Here is a 17,309-nt window from a genome sequence, read left to right as displayed (position 1 = left end):
CTTGTATGCTGTCTACCCAGAAGAGTCCACCATGCACAGTGTGAGGGGCCCTGGGGAACTGGGAGTGAGTGGAACCTGGGAAGTGGTGTGCCTACCACAGGCTCATCTGAGTGAGCCCTTTGTAACTTCTGGAATAGGGCATTTGAGAGGTTGCACTGCCATTTGCCTTTTGGGAACTGTGTCCCCACAGTCATCCTGCCACCTGTGAGGTGTACCACAGGTGCTGCGACATGCCAGGACTCCTGTCTGGGGTTTGCTCCCTGTGTCCTGCTCTGCCCCTCCGTCACTGCCTGTAATACTCGCACTCTCTGTACGGTCCCTGTGTAGTCGTCTCAGGGACTAGGAGTTTAAAACGGTTCCATGATGTTAGATTATTTCAGGAGAGGTTCTCACGAGCTCCAAGATGGCTGGTGTTAAATTTAGGCATCTTGGGCTATTCAGGGCTGGGAAAGCTTTGGTGGAAAGATGAGTGCTGGGATTTTTCTCTAAAGCCTCAAACCAGAGCAGTGTGAGACAGGCAGGGTGAAGGCCACATCAAGCCTGGCTCTGGCCCGTGCCGTCCAAGGCCGTTCTCCAGCTTCTTCCCACGATTCCCTCTACCAAGTTAGCTCCTCTCATCAGATGGTGTCCCCACTCAGCCCCTCTTGCGGCCTTACCTTCTCTCCATGTCACCCCCTTTCCTTCTTATTCTGGTCTGAGGCTCAGCCCCTATGCTGTCAGCTATGTGGCATCTGTCAGAGTCACCTACACGAGTCCATTTTAGTTGGCAGAAGGCAAGGATGAGGTCATAGGAAGGTTAGGGGGAGGGGAGCTAGTGTGCCTGGCCAGGGTCAGATGGATTCATTTTCTCTGCCAGTTAAAGAATTAAAAGGCAGGAGGGACCTGAAACCCAACAGGGAGCCGCAGAGTCTCAAGCGCTGCAAACAGTCACCAGTGAAAGATTTATGGGGGAAGGAAACACAGCGAACACACAGAGAAGACCCTCTGCAAAGCAGAGGCTGGCACTCAGAAACCACACCAAATCGAACCACCACCACCACACCCCCACTGCCGCTGCTGCCACCACCAGCACCAGCACCACCAGCACCACCACTACCAACAGCAGCACCAGCAGCAGCACCACCACCAACAGCAGCACCAGCACCACCAGCACCACCAGCAGCACCACCACTACCAACAGCAGCACCAGCACCACCAGCAGCAGCACCACCAGCACCACCAGCAGCAGCACCACCAGCACCACCAGCAGCAGCACCACCAGCACCACCAGCAGCAGCACCACCAACAGCAGCACCAGCACCACCAGCACCAGCACCACCAGCAGCAGCACCACCAACAGCAGCACCACCACCACCAGCACCACCAGCAGCACCACCACCACCAGCACCACCAGCAGCACCACCACCAGCACCAGCACCACCAGCTGCAGCACCACCAGCTGCAGCACCACCACCAGCAGCACCACCACCAGCACCAGCACCACCAGCACCAGCACCACCAACAGCAGCACCACCACCACCAGCTGCAGCACCACCACCACCACCAGCACCAGCACCACCAGCACCAGCACCACCAGCACCAGCACCACCAGCACCACCACCAGCAGCACCACCACCAGCTGCAGCACCACCAACAGCAGCACCACCACCACCAGCTGCAGCACCACCAGCTGCAGCAGCAGCAAACAACGTCAAGTCTCTTCTTGGGGGCTCAAAGGCTTGAGGATGAAACTCGGTGTTTTGGTTTTTTTTGTTTTTTAATTTTCCTCCTAACTCAGGGTTGGTCAGTTTAGGGGAAGCTAGGATGACCGACTATGCCAGAACTGTGTGGCAAGTCCTGGGTAAGCCCTGAACTAGCTGAGCCCATCCATCGGCAGGGGGTCAGATGCTGAGAGACAAAAGTCTACAAGGCCTAGAAGGTGGCAAGAGGGTGAGGAAGAAGCTGGCCACCTTGCAGATTTACCACCTTATTGCCTCGCCATGGCCCATCTCTCTCCAGTTTGTGTCTCACTGCCTGCCACACAGGTTGATGGAGGTCCTGGGTCCTGAATGCCTGGGTTGGGGAGTTGTTGGCATAGCTTTGTGTTGAGGAGGTGGCCCAGGACCTGAGTGTCATGCTTGCTGTCTGTGCATGTGTGCACGGGGCAGGTGCTGCAGACCCCACGCCCACTCTGTAGACCCAGCCCTGGCTCGTCCATGGGACATCTGCACCTGTCCTGTGCACTGCCGAGATTTTTGCCTCTTGGATTTTGACAACTTGTTAGGCAGTTCTTGCCACTCTGCTGACTTTGGAGATGCCTAGCAACGTTTTACAGTTTGGACAGGTTCTAATCACTTTAACGAAACCATAATAAATCATTTTATGACGAGAACCCTGGGGACAGGAACTCTAAGCTGGGTTTTGGGTTTCTCACGCAGTGGAGCTTCCCTTTTTAATAAAAAGCAGTCCTAGATGCAGTCAACAGGAGCTGCCTAGGGTCAGTCCTGCCTCCCAGCCCCCCTGGAGCAGGGCTGCTGTGGCTGGAGTTCAGAAGCATAACCTGTATGAGCTGCCTGACTATTCCCCAGCCTCTGTCCCAGGCCAGGGACTCAGCAATGTGGGACCCAAGGCCTCAGTTTACATTATGAAGACAGCTCAGAGGCAAAGGACTGCTGGAGAGAATAGAGCCCTGGCTTTCTTACTGCTGCTTTGGTGCAGTGTGCGCGTGCCACCATGGTTCTGAACAGATGAGTTGAATAAGGCAGACTGCTGCTCACTTCCTGAGCACAGCCAATCCAGGCAGCGATCTGCAGTTACCTGGGCCTGTGCAGTGGGCCAACACGGTTAACACAGAGGTTCCCAAACTTAGAAGCTAAATCCCAAGGAACCAGATTTCCTTATTCCCACTGGCCCTGACTAATTTGTTTCCATTTTCTCCTTATACTCCAGAAACAAACATGATTAAAAACTCCCCTTCCCTCCCCTCCCCTCCCTCCCCCTTCCTTCCATTCTCTTCCCTTCCCGATAAAACTGAATCTTGAAATACTAGTGCATAGTTTTATTTTATATTAGTTGATCTTTTTAGTTTTCTAAAGTTCTCTAAGGAAAGTTTGGAATGGTTCTGGATTGCCTTTATAAAAACATTATCTTTTGTTTATTCTTTAGCAGTATCATGCATGTAAACAATGTGCCTTGATCGATCACCTTTATCCTCAGTTCCCCCTCCACTCCTCAGGCACTCCCAACATGTCACTCCCCCCTCCCCTTCATGTTCTTTAAATGTTTTAAGTCATTAATTTAAGATATATTTTATTTCTAGTCATATGTTTGTGTCCATGTGTGAGTGTGAACACGTGAGTGGACAGATCTGCAGAGGCCAGAGGAAAGATCCCTGACCCTCCTGGAGCTGTGCTTACAGATGCTTGTGAGCTGCCCAGGGGTGGATGCTGGGAACCATTGATCTTCTGCGAGAGCAATACATATTATAAACCGCTGGGGCATATCCACCTGTGCTCCCCCGTACCATTTAAAAATAACCTTCTGAGCTTAATAAGTTTAATTAGTGCTTGCTGGGATGTTGACTGATGCTTTTGACTGGGCCTTGCACAGGTGACACAGCTGCAGTCCGTCTGTACTCGCAGTCACACTCCTGGTCCAGAAGATAGTATATCATAGACTCCTCCGGTCCTCTGGTTCTTAGATCTGTTTCTACTCCTGTCTCCCATGGTGTTCCTGGTCCTTGGGTAGGATGAATGTTGAGATAAATATCCTATTTAGGGCTCACTCAGTAGGCGTTATTCTCAGCACTTTGGCCAGTTATGACCCATGGCATTAAGTGATCTCTGCCTATTGCAGAGAGAGACTTCTCTGGTCAAGGTTAATGGAAGACTAATCCATGGGTATAAACATAAGTGTTTCAAAGGCAGTCTGATGATCTGTCTTATGCCAAGTTGACTATAACAGGTTCCCCTCTAGGGCCCATGACCTCCTGAGCCATGCTTTTGACCAGGTTTGCAGTATAAGGCATGAGTTCTCTCCTGTGGGGCAGGCCTCAAATCCAGTCCAAAAGCAGTTGGTTATCCCCAGGACCTTTGTGTCACTGTCATAACAATGGGCACATCTTGCATGGCAGGTATTAGCATTATAGTAGTATGGTAGAATGCAGGGTCCAGTGCTGAGTAAGATCAGATATATTTTCTCCCCCAGTGGCCTGGGCAGCATTTTCCAGTACTGTGAAAGCTAGCATGTAGTAGGAAGAAATTTTCAGATCAGTTTTAGCTTGAGTTTTCTATATCCTGCGACCAAAGTAAGTTGTCTCTTTAGCACTAGGTCTTATTGTCTAGTTCTAGTGGGTGACCAAGAACAACAGCAGTGGCATGTATTGTTTTGGGAACCTTTGGTACCTCCACAACCAATGACTTACATAGCGGTATCCTATGTCCAGAACTGGAATTTTCATCTGATAATCGAGTCTTCTACAGGAAATCTTCTAGAAGACTTCCTACTTAACTTTGTGATAATCAGCTTTCTCTCTGTGTGTGTGTGTGTGTGTGTGTGTGTGTGTGTGTACACGCACGCACGCACGCACGTGCACACTCTGTGTTCATGGATGGTGTTTGTGTGGGAGTCTCCATGGAGGCCAGAGGTCAGTCTTAACTGTCGTCTATGGCTTTTTGGCTTTTAGCTCTGCCTTTTGAGATAAGATCTCTAGTTTGTCTGGTGTTTGCTTGCTCTGTCAGCTAGACGGGTTGGCCAAGGACCCCAACCCCAGCCTGGGGTCACGGGCACATGCCACCACACTTGGGTGCTAAGAATCCAAACTTAAGTCCTCAAGGCTGTTCAGTATTCACCTTACTCACAGAGCTATCTCCCTGTCCCAACGTTTTATACACACACACACACACACACACACACACACACAAGAGAGTTTTTCTTATCCTCTGGTGTCTGAAGTCCGGGAATCTGTCGAATGCCTAAGGAATCACCTTTTGTTTTATTTTTACATACGAACCAAAACTATTTCCATTTGAAGCCAGTAGACTCATGTATAATAAAATACTTTTTTGTGTGTGTTTCTTGTTGTTGTTTTTGAAGAGGTAAATGTTTTAGATGATGTAAGTCTTCTCCCCAAATAAGAACCTTTGAGAAGCCAGCAGCAGGTGGCCCTGCTCCACTACACCAGTTTAGAAATGTTCACCTCTGGAGACATGGCTGCCACTCACTGCTCCAGGAGAGAGTGCAGAACAAACGTGTCTTGGCTGCTCATTCCTCAGTGACTTCTGTCTGCCTGGCTTCCCGTTTTTAATTCTGGCAGTAAGCGTCTGCGAATGTCTGCTAAATATTCCTCCCCCTACCAGACAGCCTCCAGTCAGGCTGTGTGCGTGTGTGAGAACCGATAATTTTCCCTCCCTCCTCCTCCCTGGTGGTTTGCTCCCAGTAGCCAGTTTATGGGAATAGTCTTTCAGCAGTGATGGAGGGAGAGGACACAGGACTCAGTCCCAGGCGCAGAGTCTATGGGAGTGGCCTTCCATGACAGGTGGCCTTAGAGGCCAAGAGTCTTGCCATTTCAACTGTGTTGCATTTCTTCGTGAGTGTCTGAACATATTTTAGGAAATTAAAAGTGAGAATGGGAAAGGGTTAGGAAGACAGGTTAGTCTGCAAATGCTTGCTGTGGAAGTATGAGGCCTGACTGACCCCAGGACCCAGATAAAAAAAGCCACAGTCCTGGGAAGCAGAGACAGGCAGAGTCCTTAGCCTAACCCTGAACTCCAGGTCCGTTGATAGACTGTCTCAGAAAGCAAGGTCAATGGGGAACAACACCCTATGGTGATCCCTGGTCTTCATATGAGTGTGTACATGCACACACACACACACACACACACACACACTTGGGACATGAAAAGTGTACTTGTTCTACTTGGTTCTCACAGAGAAGAGAGAGAGAGAGAGAGAGAGAGAGAGAGAGAGAGAGAGCACTAAGAGAAAGCCCTCGCTGTTGGTAGCTAGCCAGAGAAAGGGCTTACAAGACAAAAGTACTGTAGAAGCAACGCGGGTTCCCACCAGACACGGGTTAGAGTCCAAGCACAGCTCTGCCCGTGGATGGCACGTGGACCCAACCAACTGCATCCTAGGCTGCAGAGGCAGTTCCCTGGGGATTCCAAAGCCTATCAGGCAGATGGGGTCAGAGCTGGCACAGCTCACATCCGCTGTGCAGTTACAACAGCCTTGGGCTGCCTGGTCAGTGCAACTCCCACGGGGGTGGCTCCATCTCTGACCTGCTCTAGTGGAAAACTTTACTACCACCATTGGGCACCTCTGCTCTGCAGTGCAAATAGCTGGATAATTTTCTGGTTTAGTCTGGGAAACGGGAGCGTCCAAAATACTTGAGCTCCAGGCAGGCAGCTGCTAACTTTTCATTACCACATCTTCCCATTCAGATGCCCCTGGTTACCCATCCTTTAGACCAGCATCTGAAGGCAGGGCCCACAGAAGGCAGGGGCCTCTGCAGTTCACCCTCTGTTGTCTGTAGTCCAGGACCAAGAGCACCACTCCCACCCCACATACACTGAGTTACTGGGCTTTTTTTCTCTGCTAGACCTCCAGAGGGGCCGAGGTTCATTGCCTTTTCTATGTTGTACATTGCATGGAGACAGCCTGGAAGCCTGGCCTGTTTGCCTGCATGCGCACCTGGTAGATCTCGGTTGCCCCTGGCTACTGACCTGGTGCATGTGCACCACACTGGACATCGTGTCTCTCTCTGGTGTTCAGGAAGTACAGGGTCTCATTCCAGCTTTCTTGTGGAGCAGCCAGGCCTAGGGAGGAGCGGCTGTTGGTGAGTAGCTGCTTCTACAGGCTGGCCTCTGGCTGTGCACAGCTCCTGACTACAGCTTCTGGCTGTGCACAGCTCCTGGCCAAGCTCAGCTTCTGGAGGAGATGCTGGCGTTTGATTCACGTGGCTGTCGAGTCCACTGTCTTTTCTGTGTGCTCCCTCCCCCTTCCAGAAGAGCGTCTGAGCACAGGCTTGCTCTCCTCCTCTGTCAGCCTTGCTGTTGCCTTGTTCTCAGTGAACTAAGTTTCTTTCTCCTTTAGTTGTATTGAGCTTTGGTAACTTGTTTACTGTCTCAAACTCAGGCTGTGTGCAAATATAAATTTCCCCTTGATGTATCTTGCTGTCAGTTGTTGAAGCTTAGTTCTTGTGGGCATTCCTGAGACAGGCCGCAGAAGCAGGCAGTGGTAAAACCCTGGAGTGAGGGTAGACTTGGCAGAGGGATTCATTACTATTCTTGTTGCTGTGGTTGTGGACAGAAGCAACTTAATGGAGGAAGGACTTTTGCTTCCACACTGGAAAGATCTGGTCTGTCACGGGGGCAAGGCATGCAGCAAGAGCACCTAGCTGCTTGCTTTCATCTCAGTGGACCAGGAAGTAAAGACCAGACAGGAAGAGGGTTGGGCTATAAACCTCAAGGCTAGAAACCTGCTTCCTCCTATGAAGCCCCACCTCCTAAAGGTTCCTAACCTCCCAAAACAAAGCCATCAGCTGGAGGCCTGATGTTCCTGAGCCTGTGGGGGGCATTTCACAGTAAAGCCACATCAGGAGATGGGGTGGCCTGTCACATTGTGTGTCCTGGGGTCTCAGTTCCCTGGTGAGGCATAGGGTGGGAGAGTGGGAAGTACTGGGTGTGTGGATCACACACATACCCCCATGGACTCAGGAGACCCTGTGGAGGAAGCCTTTGCCGGAGACATGCTGCATCTCTGTGTGTGGCATCCCTGTCACCCCATAAGTCTCGCATCAGGAAGCACCGTTGGCCGAGCAGTCAGTACTTCAGGAAGTAAATCCGCCTTTCCTTTGGAGGTGATAGTGAGAAATTGTTTCTTTTTCTCATGCGTGTACCTCACGCATCTCACTTTTATGAACCAGACACAGTCACTCAGCATCCCTCCCTTGGACGCAGAAAAACCTCATTTCTCCTGGGATTCGTGTAGTAAAGTTGTTGGCAGGATTGAGCAAATTTCTCCCTGGAAAACATCCAAGCCTGGGACCAAGTAGGAAACAAGTCTGTGCCCACTCAAGTGTCTGGTGACAACTGAACTGTTTGCAAGTTATGCAGAAGATGTTTTTTAGAACTTGTCTCATCCTCAGGGTTTCAATTATTTTGATCCCTCCTCCCTCCCCCGACTCCAGAAAGGAGACTGAGGAGAAAATCCCTGCGAAGCTAAGCCCGAGTGACTCCCGCTATGGTAATTAATTGGCAGGAAAATCAATAATTGAGTGAGAAGTCTCTCAGTCAGTGGTGACAGAGACGGTGCAGTGAGATGCTAGTGAACTTGGGAGACAGCACCAGGGGCAGGGAGCTAATTGGATGAATTTACATACTGCATGCCTCTGTAGTGCCTGGGCTGCTAGTCAGTCGGAGACTCAGAGACCCAAATGTTCAAACCTCTTAAGCGTTTGACCCTGAAAGAAGCCTCAGTGAATAGGTATCTGACTTGGTGAATTAAAATGGGACCACCTTTGCATTGTCTGTCAGACAATTCGAAAATGTTAGCTCACTTCCTTTCTTCACAGAGCAAATTCTTTCCCATTCATCGCCCCTGTGTGTTTCCTCAAGGGAGCTGCTGCCTTAATGATGTTTGAGGATACTGACTCTGGGCCAGTTTAATTGTAGGTTCTTGTTGTTTGTAGGTTTTTTCCATCCTTACAAATCATTGAGGACCTCAGAGATGTTTGTTTTGTTTATGTGAGATCTGTCAGTAGTCATCATATTGGAAATAATAAACAAGTTCACACACGAGGAGAGGCTGCGACTCACTCAGCACTCATCCCATCAAAAGCTCTGCAGAGCCCAGGCAAGGCACCGTGAGATGTCAGGTACCAGCCAAGGGCGGGGCCGATGGTGTCACCTGTCTGAAGGCCTGTGTTCTGTGTAAGAAGCAGGGCAGTTCTGTTTTCCTTTAAAACAGGCGCTTCATTCCTTCTCTTTAAGCCCTCTCTGAGCGGCCTCTTTGGGTAAGTGCTCCACAGTTTACTCTCATGTGGCAGGTGTGTCCTGGGACAAAGTAGCTCTCTGATTCCTAGGTCTGTCCCTAGGTGTGATCCCTCGAGGGATAGACCACAGGTGCTGTGGAGCTCAAGGGTCAAGACTTTATAGGACCACTTATTTTTACTTGTCCCTGAACAATATTGAAGGAGATAGTCTAATCAATTTGTAGATAGTGTAAGTTTTTTAAATATTTAAAATTTTGAGATTATAATATATCATTACTCCTTTTCTTCCCTCCAAACCCTCCTGTGCTTCACCCCCTCTGGCTTGCTTTCAAATTCATGGTCTCATATTCTCTCTCTCTCTCTCTCTCTCTCTCTCTCTTGTGTGTGTGTGTTCTTAAATATAGAATGGTGCTTGCTCAGTCTGTACAGTGTTGTGTGTATGTATTCTCAGAGCTGGCCGTTTGGTGTTGGAGAACCACTCACCCTGCTTATGTGCTCCTGGCTAGGGAAGACTGTCTCTCCCACTGTTAGCTTCCTTAGTTGCCTGCAGTTCTTTGTCTAGGGTGAGACCTCTTGAGCTTTCCCTTGTCCACATTAGCATGTCTATTGATGCCTTCCTTGTTCAGGTCTGTTTCCACTGACATGTTGGTGGGTAGTTTCTGACATTTCTAGGAAACACCATGTCACAGCCAACTCTCCATTCCTCTGGCATTTAGAATTGCTCTCTCCCCTCTTCTGCAGTGATCTCTGAGTCTTAAACTTAGGAGTTCTGTTCTAGATGTTAAATGTTATTTTATGTGTATAAGTGTTTGTCTGCATTTGTATATGTGTATATTCACATATGTGCAGTGCCTGTGGAAGCCAAAAGAGCATCAGATCCTCTGGAACTAGAGTTACAGATATTTTGAGCTTTCCATGTAAATGCTAGGAACCAAACCTATTTTTCTATCTAGAGACAGTCTTGTTATGTGGCCCAGATGGTGACCGAGGAGTTTGTCCTGTTATGTCATGTGACTTTGCCCTGTGCGCAGAGGCTTGTCTACTGCTGACACAGTGAGAAGGTCCTGTCTTGGAATTAGTGTGAAAATCGTTAGATTTGCATATCCATTAGGAGCCCGAGACAGAGCCCGGCATGGTCTATAGCACGTGGTTTGGGGGCTGCTACCTAAGATGCAGAGCAGCTAGAGAGCCTGACTCAGTTGGCAAAATCTACTGGAGACACTTGAGGACTTGAATTGGAGCTCTAGCTGGGGCAGTGGTGCCTGTAATCCCAGCACCCTAGAAGCACAGGGCAGAAGGTCTCTGAGGCTGCTGACTGCGCGCGCGCACAGCTGACTGTGCACACACACACACACACACACACACACACACACACACACACACGCATACTAGCCTGCACACACATACAAAAGCACATAGGAGGTGTGGTAAGTGAAAAGATCAAGATTTGATTATGTGTCAGTTGAATATTATAGAAATAGACTAGAACTCTGGTGTCCCTTTGTGGGCGAGAGTCCTCATTATAGACATTTAGTCACCTCGCAACCATACGGAGCGGTGGGACCTGCCAGGGTGGCTACTGAGCAGATGCTTTCTTTTGGGGACTGAGTGATCTCCATGGCTGGGTGACAGCACGGAGGCCCTCCCCAGACATGGTCACTTGATCCTGGACTTTGCAGATGCAGAGGCATGTAAACTTAATGACATGGTCTGTGGCCTTTTGTTATAGCAGCAGGAGCGTGTGAACTGCTAAGGCATGGCACTGACTCCCGCAGCCCTGTGCTCTGGACAGCGACTAAGTGCCCAGCACATGATCCACTGAATAGCTTTGATAGTCTGAACAATTTGAAGGACTTAGATCCAGATAGAGAGTGTAAAAACAACAACAACAAAAAATGTGTTAGTGCATAAACCTGAGTCCAGGGTAGACTCTGTTATGCAGTAAAGCATCAGTGCTGTGAGCTGTGCCTGCCCAGCCCCCCACCTTCCTGACTCTCTTTCACTCTGTACCCAGTTCTACTTGTCCATGGCCCCTCAACCTCCAGGCAGCTGTGTGGTGCTCTCCTGAAGTACTAGGCACAGTTAGAAAAACTGACCATAGGATTCTGACTGGACTGCAGGAAGCATAAGGGACTTCCTGTTGGTGCCAGCTGAGCTCACTCTCAGTTCCGCAGTGTTTCTGCCCTGTGACATGCTCTGTGGGTGTCCGAATTGTGTGCACAGAGCAGGGAACTCCACTTGTGTGAGGCTTTGCCTAGAAGGATTTCTTAGTAAGAGTTTCCCCGGTTCTCCTGCCTTTGACAGAATCTATCCTGGTGATAGCAGTGTTCAATTTACTCTTTTGTGGGTCAAAGCCATCACCTTGTGCTTTGGTTTGTGCCTGTCTGGAAGTCTTTGGGATAGCATGTTCCCTGTGAGTTGACATTTTGCCCTGCTGCATTCTCCTCTAAGTGTTGCTGAATTTGTGTGACTGCAAGAAGGGTCTCTTCCAGTAGCTTGGAGCTGGAGAAGCCATGCAGCCTGGTGTGAGGGTCCTGCTGCTCCCACAGGAGTCTGTGCAGTCTGTAGGTGTGGAGAACTGGGACCTAGTGATGTCATACTGTCTTCCTAATGGTGTCCCAAGGTCCCAGGTTCCTAGTGAGAGGACATGAGGGTGACTGTGGTTGGAGGTAGATTCCCCTGGCTGCACATTCTACACAGCATTCTGGCAGCAGCAGCTCTAGACACAGTGAGCCTCACTTGCTTTTCCTATGGAATCTTCCTGGGCTGGCTCCTGAATCCACATCGAGCCATCCTTAACTTTTGGTGTTGGCCTCATGTTTTGAAATATTCCCACTCGGTTGTCCTACCTGGTTGGCTGAGTATAGTTATTATTTTTGCAGTTAGAGGCACCACCTTTTCCAGTCTTTCTCATCACACAGTTTCCTAATTCAAGCTGTGAGAGATTTAATTCAGTTCTGTAGGCGTTTATAGGGTGTTTGCAAGTCGGTAGCCGCATTATTACAAACCTGCCTCCTTGTTTTCCGTGTTGCCTGGAGCCCTTTGATTAGCATGCTCCCCACCAGTGCGCTGAGCCTGCTCCTCCCCCTCTCCCTTGGTGGGTTGTTAAGGCTGAGAGCCTCCTCGGGAGATGAGTGGCCCAGGCTCACTCTTCCTCTCTACTCAACTCTCTACTGTTGCAGTGCTGCAGTTTGCTGTTTGGTGGGCGCTCAGAGCTTTGCCAGGCCTTTCTGGAGTGGGAAGTCAGGAGTGGAAGAGAACATAGGATCCAGAGGGGGAAATGGCTCTTCGCCGTTACCTTTACCAGAGCAATAGAATACACTCACCTGTCCGTCACAGAGAAATAGGCATTAAATTCTGATATTTCTGGACGCAGTGAGCTACCAAATGGTGTAAAAGCTGATTCTCTTGCATTCCATCGCCAGAGCTTTCTTGGAACTTTTCTCTCACGTAATTGGTTGCAGACGCTGGGAATGTATGTGATGACCTACACCCTAGGTGTGCACAGGGTTAAAATGTGAGCAGTTTGAACTTAGGAACCCTGCTCTGTGAGGAAGTACTCAGTATTCCTCAGCCAAAATCTTCCCCTCCCCCCAGGAAAAGACAACTACATAATTTCAAATGGATACATTCACTGATTCTCTTCAAGAGTGGCTTAGCCCGTGGGGGACACAGCCACACGAGTTTATTTTCTTTTTTTGTACCTTTCTTTTGTTGATGGAGCTCATGGGGAGCTCATGGATTCTCATTTGTGTTTAGAGGGAATGGTAAGCAGATGTGTATCAAGACGTCCATGTGGCTGTGAGCTCTGCCCCACTGAGTGTATAGACACAGGGGCAGCAGAATTGGGGAAAAGATCAGCCTCAGCGGTGCGCCTGTTAAAGACACCCACAGGCAATTGTTTAAGTTGGTCTTTTCTTAGTTTGTTATGGTTGCTCTTAATCTGCATCCTTGAAATAGAAAATACACTTGGATTTCACGAGTCTGATTCATTCTCCTTGATTTAATGAGCACCACTGAAGGTTCACACTCTGGGCACCCGGGCTGAACACGTTCAAGACATTGTTCAGTTGGAGCTCAAATCAGCCGCTGCACACAGCACAGCACAGCACGGCTCCCACTGTGCTGTGTGGTCCAGAGTTGGATCAGAGCTCAGCTCTTTAGATAATGAATATAAATGATATCTTCTCGTTTCTAATGTTTAGCTTGTCTATAAGCAGGTGCTGGTGCAAACTAGCAGATGATTGTGGAAGCCTAGGTCAGCTGTGCGTGTCAGGTCCAGGGCCTTTGCTGTTCCCGGGTAGGTATGTCTGTGTGGTGTGCCTTACCTCTTGACACAGAGCATCCTGTGAGTGAGCCTACATCCCATGGTTCTCCAGGTTCCTACTCCACCCTGTGCCCAAGCCACTGTCTGGGCATGAGAACCAGAGTGGCAGGATTGGTAGCTGGCTGGACAGAGGGTTAGAAGGCTGTTTGCCTTTTGTGTTCATTACAGGAAGAGCTTTTTAGCATTAGTGCATCGGGAATGTATTTAACATTAGTGTAGCAGGAATGTATTTAACATTAGTGTAGCAGGAATGTATTTAACATTAGTGTAGCAGGAATGTATTGGTTCTGAAGTTTTCCTTATTCATTTTGTGTATGGTAAATGCTGAAAGAGGCAGAGAATTTCCTATTCCACATATGCCTGTGATAATAATTTACTGCTAATTACCAAAAAGAGTTAATATCATAAAGTTGGGGACAGGATAAAAGACCATGGCAGCAGACAGTGGTTTTGAGTCTAAGAAACTTGCCTGCTTTTGTTAATTCACTTTACAACTATTTTTTGATTCCTGCCAATTACACCTCAGGCTACTACCTATTTAAAAACTCACAGTTGAGTGGCACGGGCGTTAAAGGAAGTCATGTAAGAAACTGAAAATGTCAGAGCAGAAAGTACAGCATCCTTGGAGAGCAGAGGGGAAGAAGGCATTAGGAAGCTCTTTAACTGTATTCTGGGACATGCCAGAGAAGTGGAGAGTGAAGGTCTTTAAAGCCATGGAGGATGCTACACAGACCTGAGAGGGCCCTGTGAGGGAAGGTATAGGCCCGAGAGACTGCTTTATATGGCCAAGTACTGAAAGGCTGAGAGAATGCCCTGGGAGATGAAGTGCTGTCAGACTAAGAGAGTTCTCTGTAAGGTGAAGGTCCGAGGGTGTCCTCTGAGGTGATTTGGAGCTCAGAGTGCTCTGTGAGGTAAGATGCTTTATGTTTTAGCCTTGAGTGGTAATCCTGGTCCCAGGTGTGTCCTTATTAGCTCTGCTCTGAGACGAGAGGGGCAGGTCTGACTGAGTTTACTAGGTGCATAGTAAAGTCAGTGTACATGTAACTGGTAGTTTCCTAACAGTCTTTAGGTGAAGGAATGGGGGCCTCTCTGGTATCTCCTGCCCTACAAAGCCTTTCCTTTTCTCTGTGTCTTCTTCCAAGTCAAGTATGACTTCCTCCTCTCCAATGAGGAGGAACTCACCAGAAATCTCTTCTGGTGCCATCTGAGGACACTGGGATTCATTCTGTGGGAAGCCTGGCCAGGCGTTAGAGAGTGATTCTGGTGCCAAGAGTTTCATCCTGGTGTAGACAACATGTAAGGCTGCGTGTTGGTGCTAGATTTGCTACATAAATATTTGTTGGATATTAAATAGCTTCAAAGGGTCTCTGTGTCCAGTTTCTCTTCCTTTCCTGAGTAACTTGAAAGGAAGCAGAGTAGTCATCTTAAACCACCCAGATTTCAGTGCCATTGATGTTGGGAATTCCACAAGATCGTGATATGCCTCAGTGCAGTGTGTGTGTGTGTGTGTGTGTGTGTCTGTCTGTCTGTCTGTCTGTCTGTCTGTACTAGCCTGGGTGAGTTGAGTGGTCAGCATGCTAAACACATACTATCGTCAGGAACGTTAGTGCCCAAAGCACATTTCCAGGAAGACTGATGCCATCTGACGTACTAAAGTCCCCTGGTTCCCACTGTCCTTAGTGCATGCGATCTACACCGAGTGCTGACTGGGCAAGCTGGGCTAAGTCTGTGTTGGTGTCCAGTGCTGATTGTTCACGTCATCATCGTATCTCAGAGTGGTGAAGGGAATGTGGAGGCCATCCTAGCTGTACAGGATTCTGAGGGGAGAGATGTGACTCTTTTGCTGATTGCTAGAGCTTCTAAGGTCTGCGCAGAAATGAACAGGGCGTGCTTGACTTAGACTGACCTCAGTATATTGACAAGGAACTTTGGTTTTATTTGTTTTCATTTTGTGTGTATGTACATGTCTATGTTCTTAACATGCAGATGTATGGAAGCATAGGTCAGCCTTTGGTGTCTTTTCTTAAGTTCCGTTCATTTCATTTTATGAAACAAGGTCTCCCACTAGCCTGGGGTCCAACAATCCAGCTGGGCTGTCTGGATAGTGTGCCCCAGTGACCGTACCTGTCTCTTTGTCTCTAAATCCCAGCACTGTGTTTGTAGGAGCACACCATCATGCTTGACTTTTCTTCCTGAGTTCTGGGGATCGAACTCAGGACCTCAAGCTTACATGGCAAGCACTCTACACAGCCCCAAGAATTTTACTGTTAAAGAAAAAAACCAAACCAAACCAAACCAAACCATAGCCTTGCTTAGATGCTGGATTTCCCTGCATACCAGCAGGTTGTCTTCTCACCGTTGGCGGGAGAGCTACAAGGAATAACTGTGTGTTGGTGCTGGCTGCACTTCCTCAGAACCGCACTTCCTCAGGAAGCCTGCGGGTAGGAACAAGGTGTGGGGAGGGGCATGTCTGCATGGCTTGTTTCTGTGCAGAGCATCTTGTGAGGTGTCCCCAGCACAGACCTAGGAATGCGGATCTTCCTGTCCCTTCCCTTGCATTCCAGTACATAACAGTTGCTGGGGAAGACCCAGTTTTAGGTGCTCCCCTCCCCCACTTCCCAGCCCAGACAGAGCCCTTACCTCATTAAGCCACCTGTGAAGGAGGAAGTGTGGCCAGGCTCCAGAGTCCTCATTGATGCTACTCAGAGAATCTGTGGCTTCCTTTCCTGGCCATAAACAAAAGCAGCTGAAAGAATGGGCTTTGCTTCTCATGGGATGCTTGCTATGTCAGGGGAAGGAAAGGCGCTTTCTCATAATGTTCATCTTGTAGGGGCCTCACCATAAAATACAGACAGTAACCCAGAAGTGCCGTGTGAAGCTGACTATTAGCAGCAGACTTTTCGAGTTTGTGTTGGGGTCTCATAATACATGCACACGAGGACACATGAGGACAGAACCCTCCTTACAGGAAAATTGGAATATTGATCTCTGAAAACAGCGATGCTTCAGAAATGCCTCTCTCTTAAGGTCTGGAAGGTCATACTGTGTTCGCAAGAGATACTTGTTATTCGCAGTGCAGTCATGTCTCCCGCATAGGTCTCCCTGGTGACGGCTCCATGTGTCCTCTTGCACAGCCTCAGTGGCAGAGAACATCACAACGCAGTGTGCTCTTGTCCTACTACAATGGCTAGAAGCTAGGGGCTGCCTGTGGGAACTGGTGGCTGTGATAGGTGGACAGACAGGCCAGGGAACACTTGGATAGGAAATCTTTCACAAATATTCTGGTGTTGGGGGTCATTATATTGTAACATAAGCCGTTAGGCATTATCAAGTAAATTCATATATTTATGTAGCCGTTCTGTCTGTCTGTCTGTCTGTGGTTTTCCATAAGACTAGAATTCTGAACCTGCTAAAGCAACCTCCTTATCTTCCTCCCTCTGAACCTATCTATTCTGCTTCTGCTTTGAGTCTTCACTATTCCTGGAACCCCATGGAAGAGAAATGGTCTGTCTCAGCCTTTGTCCCTTTGTGACTCATGTATCTCACTTAGTGGCCCTGGAGCTTCAGTCATAATGCATCAGACGTCAGAATTCCCTTCCTCCTTAAGGCTGAATAACATTCCATTGTGTGAATGGGTCACACTGTTTATTCACCCATCAAAGGACACTTGGGTCAGTTGGAACGAGAGCTGTTGTCAGAGTGGCTAGACACTGCTAGAGCAGTGTTTTTTCAACCTGTGGGTCACGTCCCGTCTGGGGTCGCCTAAGACCGGGAAAAACACAGATATTTGCATTACAATTCATAACAGTAGCAAATTTTCATGAATTATGAAGTAGCAATAAAAATAATTTTTATGGTCACCACAATAGGAGGGACTGTATCATAGGTGGCAGCATTAGGAAGGTTGAGAACCACTGCTCTAGAGCCACTGTAAGTTCTTTGGATGCAAATCCTGGATCCCATGGCAAGGCTGAGGGACCTGCTGCCTGTGCCTCTGATTCTGAGCCTCAGAAC

At 48.7% G+C, this 17,309-nt stretch overlaps 1 protein-coding gene and 1 long non-coding RNA gene across 7 annotated transcripts in view; one reads left to right on the top strand and one right to left on the bottom strand.

Annotated features, from left to right (window-relative positions):
• The window catches only part of Sipa1l2 (signal-induced proliferation-associated 1 like 2), a 151,796-nt gene that overhangs the window by 30,616 nt on the left and 103,871 nt on the right, over positions 1-17,309 (top strand). The window lies entirely within an intron of this gene.
• Positions 3,422-16,916, bottom strand: 4930566D17Rik. 3 transcript variants are annotated; one of them, XR_003947610.1, is made up of 4 exons: positions 15,936-16,916; positions 15,652-15,730; positions 12,295-12,462; positions 3,422-3,717 (listed from the first exon to the last, which is right to left on the bottom strand). It is a non-coding gene; the product is annotated as an RIKEN cDNA 4930566D17 gene (long non-coding RNA). The 3 variants fall into 3 exon arrangements; XR_003947612.1 differs by lacking the exon at positions 15,652-15,730; XR_003947611.1 differs by lacking the exon at positions 3,422-3,717 and having other exon boundaries at positions 11,895-15,730; positions 15,936-16,021; positions 16,262-16,916.

Source organism: Mus musculus, chromosome 8, assembly GCF_000001635.26.
Source record: "Mus musculus strain C57BL/6J chromosome 8, GRCm38.p6 C57BL/6J".
Taxonomy (NCBI): domain Eukaryota; kingdom Metazoa; phylum Chordata; class Mammalia; order Rodentia; family Muridae; genus Mus; species Mus musculus.
This window is presented reverse-complemented; position numbering and strand designations above follow the sequence as displayed.